Source organism: Ascidiella aspersa, chromosome 7, assembly GCF_963924565.1.
Source record: "Ascidiella aspersa chromosome 7, kaAscAspe10.2, whole genome shotgun sequence".
Lineage (NCBI taxonomy): Eukaryota > Metazoa > Chordata > Ascidiacea > Phlebobranchia > Ascidiidae > Ascidiella > Ascidiella aspersa.
Genome location: NC_139453.1, coordinates 3197545 through 3212478, shown reverse-complemented (window position 1 = coordinate 3212478; position 14934 = coordinate 3197545). Strand labels below are relative to the sequence as shown.

Sequence of the window (14934 nt, the reverse complement as noted above, 5' to 3'; positions counted from 1 at the left end):
ACCTGGAAAAAGCGGTCACTTGAAGCGTGAGCGAGCGAGCGCACGAGGTGCTCGTATCGCGTGACCCGATCAATCGGCGGCCGCCAAAGTTATTCAAGTTCTTAAACGGACCGCGTGGTCTAAGCATTGACTTGGGTCATTGCAACACTGGTTATTTATCTTAATTTTGGAAGATAAAACAATTCAATTGCTATATGTTGCGTTTATGTTATTTTTTCCTTGAGATTTTGCTCATATTCTCACGATTTTACCAGTATTGTGTTTTAATGTTTACTTTTTGGACAAATAATTATATTCAATTTGACATGCTTCAATCATAACTTGACTGAGAATTAAAGAGTTGCTATTTGTTCTAAAAGATTTTATTTAGATAAAAACGTAAAGGTGTAACGGCAGGAAACTAAATAGGACAAAAAGTGAAGAGCAGTGAAGCAAATTGAACAAACAAAAGGAAACTTAAAAAACAAATTTAACTGCATTTTGACGTAATACAAAGTCAGAAATGATCGCGATCTAGTTGAAAGCAACAACATCTTGAAAATAGAACTTAGGGCAAACGGGGCATAGGCGTAGCCAGGGTTGAGCCTCAGAGGGCATGGCCCTTCCAAAACTTTATAAATATTTTACTCATAATAATTTGTTATTTTAGCATTTATGAGCAGTACAACAGTCGATCACAGATATACCACACCTTCAATTGTCATGCTCTGTTACGTCACAAACAATGTAGTAAATATTACGTTTGCCATACGTTAATGTAGTTTTACTAATTTAAAACAGTTTTTGCTTTTTGAACGGATTTTGAATATTGCTTTAACACTCATTCAGTTGCTGCTCGAAACGGTTTGCTTACATTGTTATTTGTGTTCGTTACGGCAGTTAATACAAAGAACTTATACTTTTTGAACTTATACCCCCCTCCTAATTTTCGGCTGGCTGCGCCACTGAAACGGGCAACTTGACCAAGTCGAAAGACGAAAAAAAAAAGATTTGCTAAAATATAAGTCTCACGCAGCACCTATTTATTACTAGTGTCAAGTTTAGCGCGAATTTTAGGGAAATAATTCGGCATGCTGCAAGTATAGGGATGTCCGATAATATCGGATCAAAGTCGATACCCGATACCAAATGGTGGTATCGTTGATACTCGTCCGATACTAGGGTTGCATCGGTGCCAATCCTAAACCAAATTACGGACATTCCTAAATGCAAGTAAGAAAGTCTAATGGAGTTATTATCATTGCGCCAGTGAAGCAACTAAACTAACTATATAGAACAATAAGAATACGCATTTCTATGCAACCTAAATTGAAGCTGGGAATTTTTTTACCTTTACAATAGCTCGCGTGATTTCCAGACAGGAAATGAGTGAAGGCGTTGGAGGGCAAACTAAATGGATGGAGCCTTAACGTCATTTCCTTTAGATTAGAACAACGAAATACGTTGCAGTCCGCCTTCAACAAAGAGCTTAGCGTTTGGTTGTTGCCTGTAGTTTGGTGCAATCCCCTTACTGCTGTACTCAGGTAAATGTGTAATGTTGTGTAGGTATATGAACAGGAATGTCAGGTTGGTTTATAACATCAAAACCTTAAATCAGTGGATCTCAACCTTTTCCTGCCGCACTCCAATCTGTGGTGTTTTAATGTCACTTCGAGCTACCTGGTTTCAAAAGAAACCATTTTTACTCAAGTTTACTTAGATTTAATAAGCCAAATAAAGAATAAAAAACAATTATTTTCAACTCTAGCCGTAGATTTAAGATTATGGGTCGTCTTGCCGCAATGCACTTGCGTTTATTTCTATAAAACTTCGATTGCAGCCAGAAAGCTGTTCGCGTAAAATTGGTCCGTGTGCTAAAGGTTGACAATCACTATTTTCCAAACATGAAATTGTATGTACGAACAAGATCCAGCAGGCAACGCTGCTATAATTATCGTTTCACGACTTGCTCCCACTGAGCCTGCGTACCTCTGAACCTGGTATAATATTATGTGTATGCCAATCGTTGGTCAGTGTTACTTCAACAGTGCTAGATCACAGATATCACAGTATATACCCAAACTGTCATTTAACTTGGTATCTTGTTCCATTTTACAGACTATATTTGGTTAAAAAAAAAACTGTATCAACCAATCAAGCACAAGGAATAACATGGCCGATACTCCAAACCAAAACCAAGTAAGTTTTTGTCGTATAAAATAATAAACATCTTTGCTGCTTTGGGTTTTTAATTCCACGCCAACCTCCTCATAAATCCGTCTAGCACTGGTATTTGTCAAAGTGAAACTTATCTTATTAACTTTATCACAATACACATATTGCATAGTGTCTGAAAAATGGAAAAATTGTTTTTCAACGTGCCTGTATAGCATACGACCTTGTAATGCGTCTGTACTAACTCTTTCGGTTTATTAGTTTGATTTTAAATAATTTTAATGAATATAATACACTAATGTTAAACCAATTAGGTTAAAAAAATTATACTAAGTTTTATAGTGACCTTTTGGGAGGTTGGTTTATTCTTTAAAATCGGTCATTTTATTCAATTACTAGACGAAATACCCGGCGTTGCCCAAGTTATATATAGGGTACTTACTTGTACCAATAATATGCAGCCTTTTGCTATAAGCGCGATATATTATGTGCATTCGGGCAATGCCACGATTTTGCGTGGTTATAAAGTGCTGGGTCGAGTAAATACTTTCTCACAATTAAAGTAGGATGCGGCCCTTATGAAAGCAGCAACAGTATTAGGTCTCACTAATCTCGCAACTTTAGCAAAACAGCAGCAATTACCAAACAAACGATATCAAGTTTAAAAGTACGTAACCAAATAGCGATTCTGTCGCAGTGTTTAAACTGTATGGCAATATAAAGCCCGTAGTTCAGCTGCGCGTCTATATATACTGATAAGCAGCAAACATAACTGTCTTTAGTTTTACGGTTGTTACCGAACAGCGATCAACATTAATTTGAAACTTCGTATAATCCGACAAAATTTATTTTACAAAAATCAAGCATTATTAACAAACTGTTTTGAAAATTTGAAAATATTCGCACAGCGGGGTTATTATTTGTAATCTTGCGACTTTGTCAAAACCGCCGGCGCCACATCATTTTCGGGATACTTTAGTAAATAAGCGCTAACCTAATCGGCTCCAACTAAACGATATTTCGTGATGTGCATATCGATCGGAAATCACTAACATACCTAAACCTTATTTTTTTAGAGAACCCTCACAAATGTAAAACCTTAAGTTGTAGCAGACAATGTTCGCATTGCGTGGTATACAAGCAAATAAGTAATCCCAGTACCATACTGCGTCCAACGTAAGTAAAATCTCGTCTAAAACTGAAAAGTGGTTACTATTAAACCCACCGCATTAAATGCGATATTTTGCGAACTCTATAAACCTAATTTTTCGCGGTAACATAGTTCAAGGAGTTCTTAATTACAAAATTCGCAAGTTGGAAACATAGAAATTTATTTTTATTAAGCCAATATACTTCATTTGATTTTTATTTCCACGCAGGTAATTGCGCTTGAAAAAAAGTTTTGCACGGTTACGTTAGGACAGGGTTTCTCAACCGTGGCCCTCGGCCACCCTGGGGGGGCACGGAGTGGTAATTAGGGGGGTCACGGTCATAGGCTTAGCCAGTGGAACACAGGGGCTATTTCTCTCAAGGAAATTATGAATATTTTAGTCTTAATTATTTGTTTTGTAGCATTTATGAGCAGTACACGACTGTCGATTAAAAGCATGTCACACCTCCATTTGTCAAGTACTGTTACTACACAAACGATTTAGTTATTACGTTTGTTGTATACATTAATGTAGTTTTACTACTTTTAGTCATTTTGTTTTTTTCCTTTGAATGGCTTTTGAGTATTTCGTTAAAACTCAGTCAGTTGCTGCGCGAAACGGTTTGCTAGCATTTTTGTTTGTGTTCGATACGGCAGTTAATACCATGGCCAAAGCAATCAAGTTATAACGAGCCTCGCTGGCGGGAAGCGACTAATGGACTTTTAATCGTAGTGTCATTACTGATTCGTTGTAAATAGTTATTTGTTTATGTTTTATATCAAGTCGATTTATCGCTGTGAGGTAACAGTTTTAGTGTCAAGTTATTTAAGTTGACAGTTTGCCTACTCAGGGTGTCTAGTCTTTTTCTGCTTCAAGAAGCGGTGTTTCAAATGAAGTACTCTTACTAGTTCAAGTTCAAAATTTTCGCCCCTCACATATTTCGGCTGCCTAAGCCATTGACCACGGGCAAAACTCTCTAGCTAGGTATTTCAAAACCAAAATGTCACCATTTGTTTGCCATTTAACCTAATTTTGTGTTTTTCGTTATGCCTGTAAAACTTTTTTGTAACGTTTTGTAACACATTTTTCTAAAATGTTTCTTGACGCGTCATTAGAGTTGTTTAAAACTAGAAAAGTGAATCCTTTTTATTCGTTTATCGCGGAAAGTTACACCTAATTGTTCGTACGTGAGTGGCAAGTTTGGACAAATGCCTGTCGCTGTGACGAAGTAATTACTGTGCTGCTTTATATGTATCCATTCAATATCCATGTAGTGAGGCGCAAGTGTTTTTCGGGCGGCAGGTCGATTGCTTGCCGATAAAAAGTTTTCAAATGCCATTGGGCGAGAAACTAACGAAGAGATTTCGCAATTCCCATAAGGGGCGTTAAGTTGCAAAAGAAACATTCCATTGTAAAACACATAAGGTGCGCTGTAAGGTTACTCAAGGTCATTTTAGGCCAATATTCAGCTAGAGTATGTCAAGTAATAGTGTTACGCCAAACTAATCCAGAACTCTACTTAACGGCCTGCCGACTGCCAAGCGCTGCAACGCGTGTCTTTTACTTGTATTAAAATAAGCGACAGTAAACTGCTAAAACACTGAAACAACGAAAAGCGGCCAACGCCTAAAAAGGTGACTTAAACGTTAATTCCCAGGGTTTTCTACAATGCAATGAACTCAAGCTAGACCCCAAACGCGACTGCCCACATTAGATTTCGTGTACCCATTCACTACAACCAGAGAAAAAAGGTGTGCGTGTCAAACGAGGTGCCAACCGAAAACGTGATAAGATAAGAAATAAAGCGTGAAAGGTGAGGTGCAAAAGTGGAAAAGCGATATAATTTATGTGAGTGAGAAAGAAATAGGAAAACGAAAACACGCGTACAAACGATAAAACAGAGAAACAATAACACACATAGAAACTATAAATAATCGGTGCAACACCGTGGTCGCACTTGGATGACCTTGTACGGGCCTGCATAGGGAAATTACATTTTCGGTTTGGCCCAACTGGGACTACGTTATCCCTTAGTAAAACCGAGTCGCCGACGTTGAATGCGGTGTCATCTGCATTCCTGTTGAAATGCGCCTCCATTCGCTGGCGCTGCTTAACGATGGTAGTCCGAACAACATCTTCGGCACGAACAAGTCGGTCGTGAAGGCTTTTGATGTTGTCGTTAATGAAATGCGACTCTTCGGATCCTGCTCCGACCAAGTCCGCAGGTAGCCGCAATTGTCGACCTGTTAATAAGAAATGTGGTGAAAATCCCGTACTTTCATGGGTACTTGCATTGTACGACGCCACAACAGCAGACAGCGCTTCATCCCAGGAGCGTTCATCTTTTTGAACGTAATTTCGCATCATCGAGATTATCGTTCTGTTGTTTCGTTCAACACCTTTGTTTCCGGCGGGATGATAACCAGTTGTGCGTGACTTACCGCAACCAATCAGCTGAAGCAACTCCTTAAACATCTTGCTTTCGAAATTCCCGCCACGATCTGAATGGATGATGTCGGGAACTCCGTGAACAGTCATCCAGCGGTTGTACAATACGCTGGCCGTTTCGGTTGCTGTTTGCGTACGCAAGGGCCAAGCTCGGACATATTTAGTAAACACGTCACAAGCAACAAGGACATATTGGTACCCGTGGCGTGTTAAAGGTAACGGCCCCATGATGTCCACTTCTACCCTTTCTAAAGAACCTTCTTCGCAAGATGGTACCAAGGGGACTTTTGATGTTTTTGAGGGTTTCTTGTTTAACTCGCACTCACGACATTCCATGCAATACCGCTCAGTCTCCTCGCGCCAGCCTGGCCAGAAGTGTCGTTCAGCAACCTTGGCGCATGTTTTACGAATCCCCAGGTGACCACCGCCTAACTTTGCATCATGAAGTAAATCGAAGATTTTGGGTTTTAGTTCACGCGGTGTTACAAGTCTTAAAAGTGTTTTATCCTGGTCATAGAAATGAATGACCCCGTCTCTAAGTTTCAATTGACCAAAGTGACTCCATAAGTGCCTGGTCATACGCGATGTATTTGACACAGCGTTATATGGGGGTCTGTGTCCTAGGCTTAACCATTGGAAAGCTGAAGCTATTTCTTGGTCTTGCTCCTGTGCTGGCGCAATCTCACCCATTGTCAAACCACTAGAGGCACGAACATCGATAGTGGCAACCTTCGGCGCATCGGTCAACTGGTCTTCGCCTATTCGACTAAGAGCGTCTGCATTTTTATGTTTGACACCCGGACGATGTATTAGATTAAAGTCGTATTGTGACAGGCGCTCGACCCATCGGACACACTGGCCATAGAGGTCTTTAGACTGATATAGCCACTTAAGAGAGGCGTGGTCAGTGCGCAAAGTGAAAGCTTGGCCTAGGAGGTAGCAGCGAAATAACTTGGTGGCATGAACGACCGCTAATAATTCTTTGCGAGTGGTGGAATAATTTCGTTCTGTTTTGGTTAAAGTCCTGCTGCCATAAGCTATAACGTGTTCTTTTCCCTCGTGCCACTGCGCTAACACGCATCCAATGGCAAAATCAGTCGCGTCGGTGTCTAATACGAAAGGCTTCTGGAAATCAGGGTAGCGAAGGACTGGTGATCTTATCAAAGAAGATTTTAGTTTTGGCGAAGCTTGTCTCGACTTTTCTGTTAGACGGTGAAGCGGCGCAGCTATTTTGGCATAATCACGTATGAACTTGCGGTAGTACGAAGTTAAACCAACGAACTGTCGTACTTGCTTTGTATTCTTCGGGGCCGGCCATGATTTTACTGCAGCAATTTTTTCGGGGTCACATAAAACACCTTCGGCAGAAACAATGTGGCCTAAAAACTTTACCTCTTTCTTGAAAAGAGCGCACTTCTTGGGCTTAAGTGTCAGGCCCGCGTCGGCAAGTCGTTGTAGCACGCCCTCCAATAGCTCCAGATGTTACTGAAAGGTACGCCCATACACAATGATGTCATCAAAAATAAGCGAGTACTCCTTGCCATTCTATGCCATTTAAAACAATACGCATTAGTTGCTGGAAACTAGCAGCGGAATTGCAAAGACCCATTGGCATCACATTGAATTCGAACAGACCCATATGGCTCGCGAAAGCGGTCTTTTCTCGGGAACTCTTATCCATAGGAATTTGCCAATACCCAAATTTTAAATCGAGTGTACTAAAATAAGATCGAGGCTTTCGTCTACTCGTGGTATAGGGTAGCTGTTTTTCCTTGTCACCTTATTAAAGCCCCGATAATCAATGCAAAAACGAGTTTCACCTGACTTTTTCCTCACAAGTACGATCGGGCTCGACCATGGGGATGATGATGGACGTATAAGACCCTGGGTCTTCATCTCGTGGACGATTTCCTCCACTTTCTTCTTTTCGGGTGGTGCCATCCGACGAAAGGGTTGTCGCACTGGGCGAGCATCTCCGGTGTTAATCACATGCTCGGCGAGATCCGTCCGTCCTATTTCTGTTGAGTGGGTCGCGAACGATCTGCGATATTGTTGCAGTAAGGCCTGAACCCGTGCGATCTCGCTTGTTGTAAGACCGCCACCAATTTCAATTTCGTCTGTAAAATCCCTGTTTTCTTCAGTTGGGTATACGGAGCTAACGCTCTGTTGGGTAGGACAAGAAAAGTCCACGCATCCCTGGTCATTACAATAACATGTGTGTGTTAACGACTCGACTGTGACACAAGTACCACTTTGAATACATGCGACATCCCCGGATGTTAGAATGGGCGAAAGTGTGGCAACCCGACTGCTTTCAGGAAGCTAGATAACGTCGTCGGTAAAATTCGCTATTCGAGTCTGGACTAAACAACCTTTAGTTGTCGTTAAATATGACCCAATCTTTGCACCATATTTATCCATTATTTCTGGTCTCCCTTCAATAAGTACAGCATGGGTAGGTACTGGGCGACGTTCAGAATTATGAATAAAATAAGCTGGAACACAAATCTCTGTGGTCGGTTGGATCAGGACTTTATCATCGAGAAAGACGTCTCGGCTTCCAAGCTTGAATGGCATATCGAGCAGAGGTACACTGCTGTTGTCGATTTTCAAGGTCTTGTTGCGGTAACAAACGGCGCACTCCTGCGTTTCTAGGAAATCTATTCCAAGAATGCAATCGAATGAAATAGAGTCACAAACGAAAACATTCATACGTAATTCTTTAGCAGCTACTGTAAGTTGTACTGGAAGTAAATCATCCATATTTAGTTTGTGGCCGTCAGCATTGGCGAATGACAGGGTCTCGGGGCACTTCGACAAGTTACGTTTAACTTTAGCCTTTAAACAGTTCCTACTTTTCCCGTAATGATGGTAACTGCTGAACCCGTATCAACAAGGGCGCATACTGGGAGGTTCTCGATCATAATATTTATGAAGGAATGAGGCCTTTGACCAGATGCGATTTGTACGATAGGCTGTTTAGTTAAATCACCAAGGTCAAACCTGCCGACGTCCCTGTCCAGTTGTTGGTATTGGCCGGAGCGAAGGTCGGCTACCTCTTGTCGTAGATGGTCGATAGTTTCCATAAAATCACCCATTGGCGTTGGAATTCCATTTGGAAAGCTGCAAACGGAGTCTGCAGCGACACTCTCCGTCGTAGCATTACTGCTAATGTGGCCTACATCCTGTGAGGGCTGGCAAGCAATGCTGGCGTGGACAGCCATCTTCGCAGCTTTAGTGAAGTCGCGCTTTATTGACGCGTCCTTACTAATTGCAGTGGCGAGTGTTCTGTCGCTCAAGCCGCGCAGTAGAACCATACATAACCTCATTTTTTACTGTAGGCTTGTCGCCGCCGTCTGGGTAAGCTTGTTCGCCAAGGGTTTGCAAACTATAAACGTATTCCCTTATGCTTTCTTTAACCATTTGACCACTTTCTAGTAACTGGTCACGTTTATCATAGCCACATTTTTTGCCTTTGGCCGCTGAAGCAAGTTCAATTATAGCGCTAGACGATAGTTCGTACAGGCTACTTGCGCCATCACTAATATCAAACAAAAAATCACGGTCGAGACATGTCAATAATAAATGTCTCTTAACATCTTCATTGGCTGCGATGCTCTTACAATACGATTCAAAAACTGGTAAAATCGATTTAAAATTGTCGCCTGATCTATAAAAAGGCGGTGGCAACGTGAAAGACATGCTGCATGTAGCGCTTCTCCCCTCGGCTGTAGAGTCCTGGCGTGCTCGCCATTTTGTTACGCCAAACTAATCCAGAACTCTACTTAACGGCCTTCCGACTGCTAAGCGCTGCAACGCGTGCCTTTTACTTGTATTAAAATAAGCGACAGTAAAATGCTAAAACACTGAAACAACGAAAAGCGGCCAACGCCTAAAAAGGTGACTTAAACGTTAATTCCCAGGGTTTTCTACAATGCAATGAACTCAAGCTAGACCCCAAACGCGACTGCCCACATAAGATTTCGTGTACCCATTCACTACAACCAGAGAAAAAAGGTGTGCGTGTCAAACGAGGTGCCAACCGAAAACGTGATAAGATAAGAAATAAAGCGTGAAAGATGAGGTGCAAAAGTGGAAAAGCGATATAATTTATGTGAGTGAGAAAGAATATCAAGTCGATTTATCGCTGTGAGGTAACAGTTTTAGTGTCAAGTTATTTAAGTTGATAGTTTGCCTACTCAGGGTGTCTAGTCTTTTTCTGCTTCAAGAAGCGGTGTTTCAAATGAAGTACTCTTACTAGTTCAAGTTCAAAATTTTCACCCCTCACATATTTTGGCTGCCTAAGACACTGACCACGGGCACAACTCTCTAGCTAGGTATTGCAAAACCAAAATGTCACCATTTGTTTGCCATTTAACCTAATTTTGTGTTTTTCGTTATGACTGTAAAACTTTTTTGTAACGTTTTGTAACACATTTTTCTAAAACGTTCTTTGGCGCGTCAGTAGAGTTGTTTAAAACTAGAAGAGTGAATCCTTTTTATTCGTTTATCGCGGAAAGTTACGCCTAATTGTTCGTACGTGAGTGGCAAGTTTGGACAAATGCCTGTCGCTGTGACGAAGTAATTACTGTGCTGCTTTATATGTATCCATTCAATATCCATGTAGTGAGGCGTCAGTGTTTTACGGGCGGCAGGTCGATTGCTTGCCGATCAATCATTAAGTTTCCGTCAAATGCCATTGGGCGAGAAACTAACGAAGAGATTTCGCAATTCCCTTAAGGGGCGTTAAAGGTTACTCAAGGTCATTTGAGGCCAATATTCAGCTAGAGTATGTCAAGTAATAGTGTTACGCCAAACTAATCCAGAACTCTACTTAACGGCCTGCCGACTGCCAAGCACTGCAACGCGTGTCTTTCACTTGTATTAAAATAAGCGACAGTAACATGTTAAAACACTGAAACAACGAAAAGCGGCCAACGCCTAAAAAGGTGACTTAAACGTTAATTCCCAGGGTTTTCTACAATGCAATGAACTCAAGCTAGACCCCAAACGCGACTGCCCACATTAGATTTCGTGTACCCATTCACTACAACCAGAGAAAAAAGGTGTGCGTGTCATTCAGTCGTTGGGTGCGGTTGTGCTTCAGGTGAACGTGGCGTTGTAGTCATGGTGACGCGATATCCCATGTCGGTGGGGGGCTCCGTTTTGGTTCTTCGGTGTTGTCTTCTTTGTCTTTTTCTTGATCATATTGCGTGTGATGTCCGCGGCTACGCTTCAAACGGTTTCGATGGACGTTCTGTTGTCGTCCGTTGGCCGCTTCTATTAAATAATTTACCGGTGGTCGCACTTGGATGACCTTGTACGGGCCTGCATAGGGGAAATTAAATTTTCGGTTTGACCCTACAGGGACTACGTTATCCCTTAGTAAAACCGAGTCGCCGACGTTGAATGCGGTGTCATCTGCATTCCTGTTGAAATGCGCCTCCATTCGCTGGCGCTGCTTAACGAGGGTAGTCCGAACAACATCTTTGGCACGAACAAGTCGGTCGTGAAGGCTTTTGATGTTGTCGTTAATGAAATGCGACTCTTCGGATCCTGCTCCGACCAAGTCCGCAGGTAGCCGCAATTGTCGACCTGTTAATAATAAATGTGGTGAAAATCCCGTACTTTCGTGGGTACTCGCATTGTACGACGCCACAACAGCAGACAGCGCTTCATCCCAGGAGCGTTCATCTTTTTGAACGTAATTTCGCATCATCGAGATTATTGTTCTGTTGTTTCGTTCAACACCTTTGTTTCCGGCGGGATGATAACCAGTCGTGCGTGACTTACCGCAACCAATCAGCTGAAGCAACTCCTTAAACATCTTGCTTTCGAAATTCCCGCCACGATCTGAATGGATGATGTCGGGAACTCCGTGAACAGTCATCCAGCGGTTGTACAATACGCTGGCCGTTTCGGTTGCTATGGTACCAAGGGGGCTTTTGGTGTTTTTTAGGGTTTCTTGTTTAACTCGCACTCACGACATTCCATGCAATACCGCTCAGTCTCCTCGCGCCAGCCTGGCCAGAAGTGTCGTTCAGCGACCTTGGCGCATGTTTTACGAATCCCCAGGTGACCACCGCGTAACTTTGCATCATGAAGTAAATCGAAGATTTTGGGTTTTAGTTCACGCGGTGTTACAAGTCTTAAAAGTGTTTTATCCTGGTCATAGAAATGAATGACCCCGTCTCTAAGTTTCAATTGACCAAAGTGACTCCATAAGTGCCTGGTCATACGTGATGTATTTGACACAGCGTTATATGGGGGTCTGTGTCCTAGGCTTAACCATTGGAAAGCTGGAGCTATTTCTTAGTCTTGCTCCTGTGCTTGCGCAAATCACCCATTGTCAAACCACTAGAGGCACGAACATCGATAGTGGCAACCTTCGGCGCATCGGTCAACTGGTCTTCGCCTAATCGACTAAGAGCGTCTGCATTTTTATGTTTGACACCCGGACGATGTATTAGATTAAAGTCGTATTGTGACAGGTGCTCGACCCATCGGGCACACTGGCCATAGAGGTCTTTAGACTGATATAGCCACTTAAGAGAAGCGTGGTCAGTGCGCAAAGTGAAAGCTTGGCCTAGGAGGTAGCAGCGAAATAACTTGGTGGCATGAACGACCGCTAATAATTCTTTGCGAGTGGTGGAATAATTTCGTTCTGTTTTGGTTAAAGTCATGCTGCCATAAGCTATAACGTGTTCTTTTCCCTCGTGCCACTGCGCTAACACGCATCCAATGGCAAAATCAGACGCGTCGGTGTCTAATACGAAAGGCTTCTGGAAATCAGGGTAGCGAAGGACTGGTGATCTTATCAAAGAAGATTTTAGTTTTGGCAAAGCTTGTCTCGACTTTTCTGTTAGACGGTGAAGCGGCGCAGCTATTTTGGCATAATCACGTATGAACTTGCGGTAATACAAAGTTAAACCAACGAACTGTCGTACTTGCTTTGTATTCTTCGGGGCCGGCCATGATTTTACTGCAACAATTTTTTCGGGGTCACATAAAACACCTTCGGCAGAAACAATGTGGCCTAAAAACTTTACCTCTTTCTTGAAAAGAGCGCACTTCTTGGGCTTAAGTGTCAGGCCCGCGTCGGCAAGTCGTTGTAGCACGCCCTCCAATAGCTCCAGATGTTCCTGAAAGGTACGCCCATACACAATGATGTCATCCAAATATGCGAGTACTCCTTGCCATTCTATGCCATTTAAAACAATACGCATTAGTCGCTGGAAACTAGCAGCGGAATTGCAAAGATCCATTGGCATCACATTGAATTCGAACAGACCCATATGGCTCGCGAAAGCGGTCTTTTCTCGGGAATTCTTATCCATAGGAATTTGCCAATACCCAAATTTTAAATCGAGTGTACTAAAATAGGTGGAGTTAGACAAAAGATCGAGGCTTTCGTCCACTCGTAGTATAGGGTAACTGTTTTTCTTTGTCACCTTATTAAGGCCTCGATAATCAATGCAAAAACGAGTTTCACCTGACTTTTTCCTCACAAGTACGATCGGGCTCGACCATGGGGATGATGATGGACGTATAAGACCCTGGGTCTTCATCTCGTGGACGATTTCCTCTACTTTCTTCTTTTCGGGTGGTGCCATCCGACGAAACGGTTGTCGCACTGGGCGAGCATCTCCGGTGTTAATCACATGCTCGGCGAGATCCGTCCGTCCTATTTCTGTTGAGTGGGTCGCGAACGATCTGCGATATTGTTGCAGTAAGGCCTGAACCCGTGCGATCTCGCTTGTTGTAAGACCGCCACCAATTTCTATTTCGTCTGTAAAATCCCTGTTTTCTTCAGTTGGGTATACGGAGCTAACGCTCTGTTGGGTAGGACAAGAAAAGTCCACGCATCCCTGGTCATTACAATAACATGTGTGTGTTAACGACTCGACTGTGACACAAGTACCACTTTGAATACATGCGACATCCCCGGATGTTAGAATGGGCGAAAGTGTGGCAACGCGAGTGCCTTCAGGCAGCTAGATAACGTCGTCGGTAAAATTCGCTATTCGAGTCTGCACTAAACAGCCTTTAGTTGTCGTTAAATATGACCCAATCATTGCACCATATTTATCCATTATCTCGGGTCTCCATTCAATAAGTACAGATTGGGTAGGTACTGGGCGACGTTCAGAATTATGAATAAAATAAGCTGGAACACAAACCTCTGTGGACGGTTGGATCAGGACTTTATCATCGAGAAAGACGTCTCGGCTGCCAAGCTTGAATGGCATATCGAGCAGAGGTACACTGCTGTTGTCGATTTTCAAGGTCTTGTTGCGGTAACAAACGGCGCACTCCTGCGTTTCTAGGAAATCTATTCCAAGAATGCAATCGAATGAAATAGAGTCACAAACGAAAACATTCATACGTAATTCTTTAGCAGCTACTGTAAGTTGTACTGGAAGTAAACCATCCATATTTAGTTTGTGGCCGTCAGCATTGGCGAATGACAGGGTTTCGGGACACTTCGACAAGTTACGTTTAACTTTAGCCTTTAAACAGTTCCATACTGTTCCCGTAATGATGGTAACTGCTGAACCCGTATCAACAAGGGCGCATACTGGCAGGTTCTCGATCATAATATTTATGAAGGAATGAGGCCTTTGACCAGATGCGATTTGTACGATAGGCTGTTTAGTTAAATCACCAAGGTCAAACCTGCTGACGTCCCTGTCCAGTTGTTGGTATTGGCCGGACCGAAGGTCGGCTACCTCTTGTCGTAGATGGTCGATAGTTTCCATAAAATCACCCATTGGCGTTGGAATTCCATTTGGAAAGCTGCAAACGGAGTCTGCAGCGACACTCTCCGTCGTAGCATTACTGCTAACGTGGCCTACATCCTGTGAGGGCTGGCACGCAATGCTGGCGTGGACAGCCATCTTCGCAGCTTTAGTGAAGTCGCGCTTTATTGACGCGTCCTTACTCATTGCAGTGGCGAGTGTTCTGTCGCTCAAGCCGCGCAGTAGAGCCAGATACATAACCTCATTTTTTATAGGCTTGTCGCCGCCGTCTGGGTAAGCTTGTTCGCCAAGGGTTTGCAAACTATAAACGTATTCCCTTATGCTTTCTTTAACCATTTGACCACTTTCTAGTAACTGGTCACGTTTATCATAGTCACATTTTTTGCCTTTGGCCGCTGAAGCAAGTTCAATTATAGCGCTAG

At 42.8% G+C, this 14934-nt stretch overlaps 1 protein-coding gene across 3 annotated transcripts in view; it reads left to right on the top strand.

Annotated features, from left to right (window-relative positions):
* The window catches only part of LOC146137288 (NACHT, LRR and PYD domains-containing protein 12-like), a 176930-nt gene that overhangs the window by 135350 nt on the left and 26646 nt on the right, over nt 1-14934 (top strand). The gene's annotated exons all lie outside the window — the stretch shown is intronic.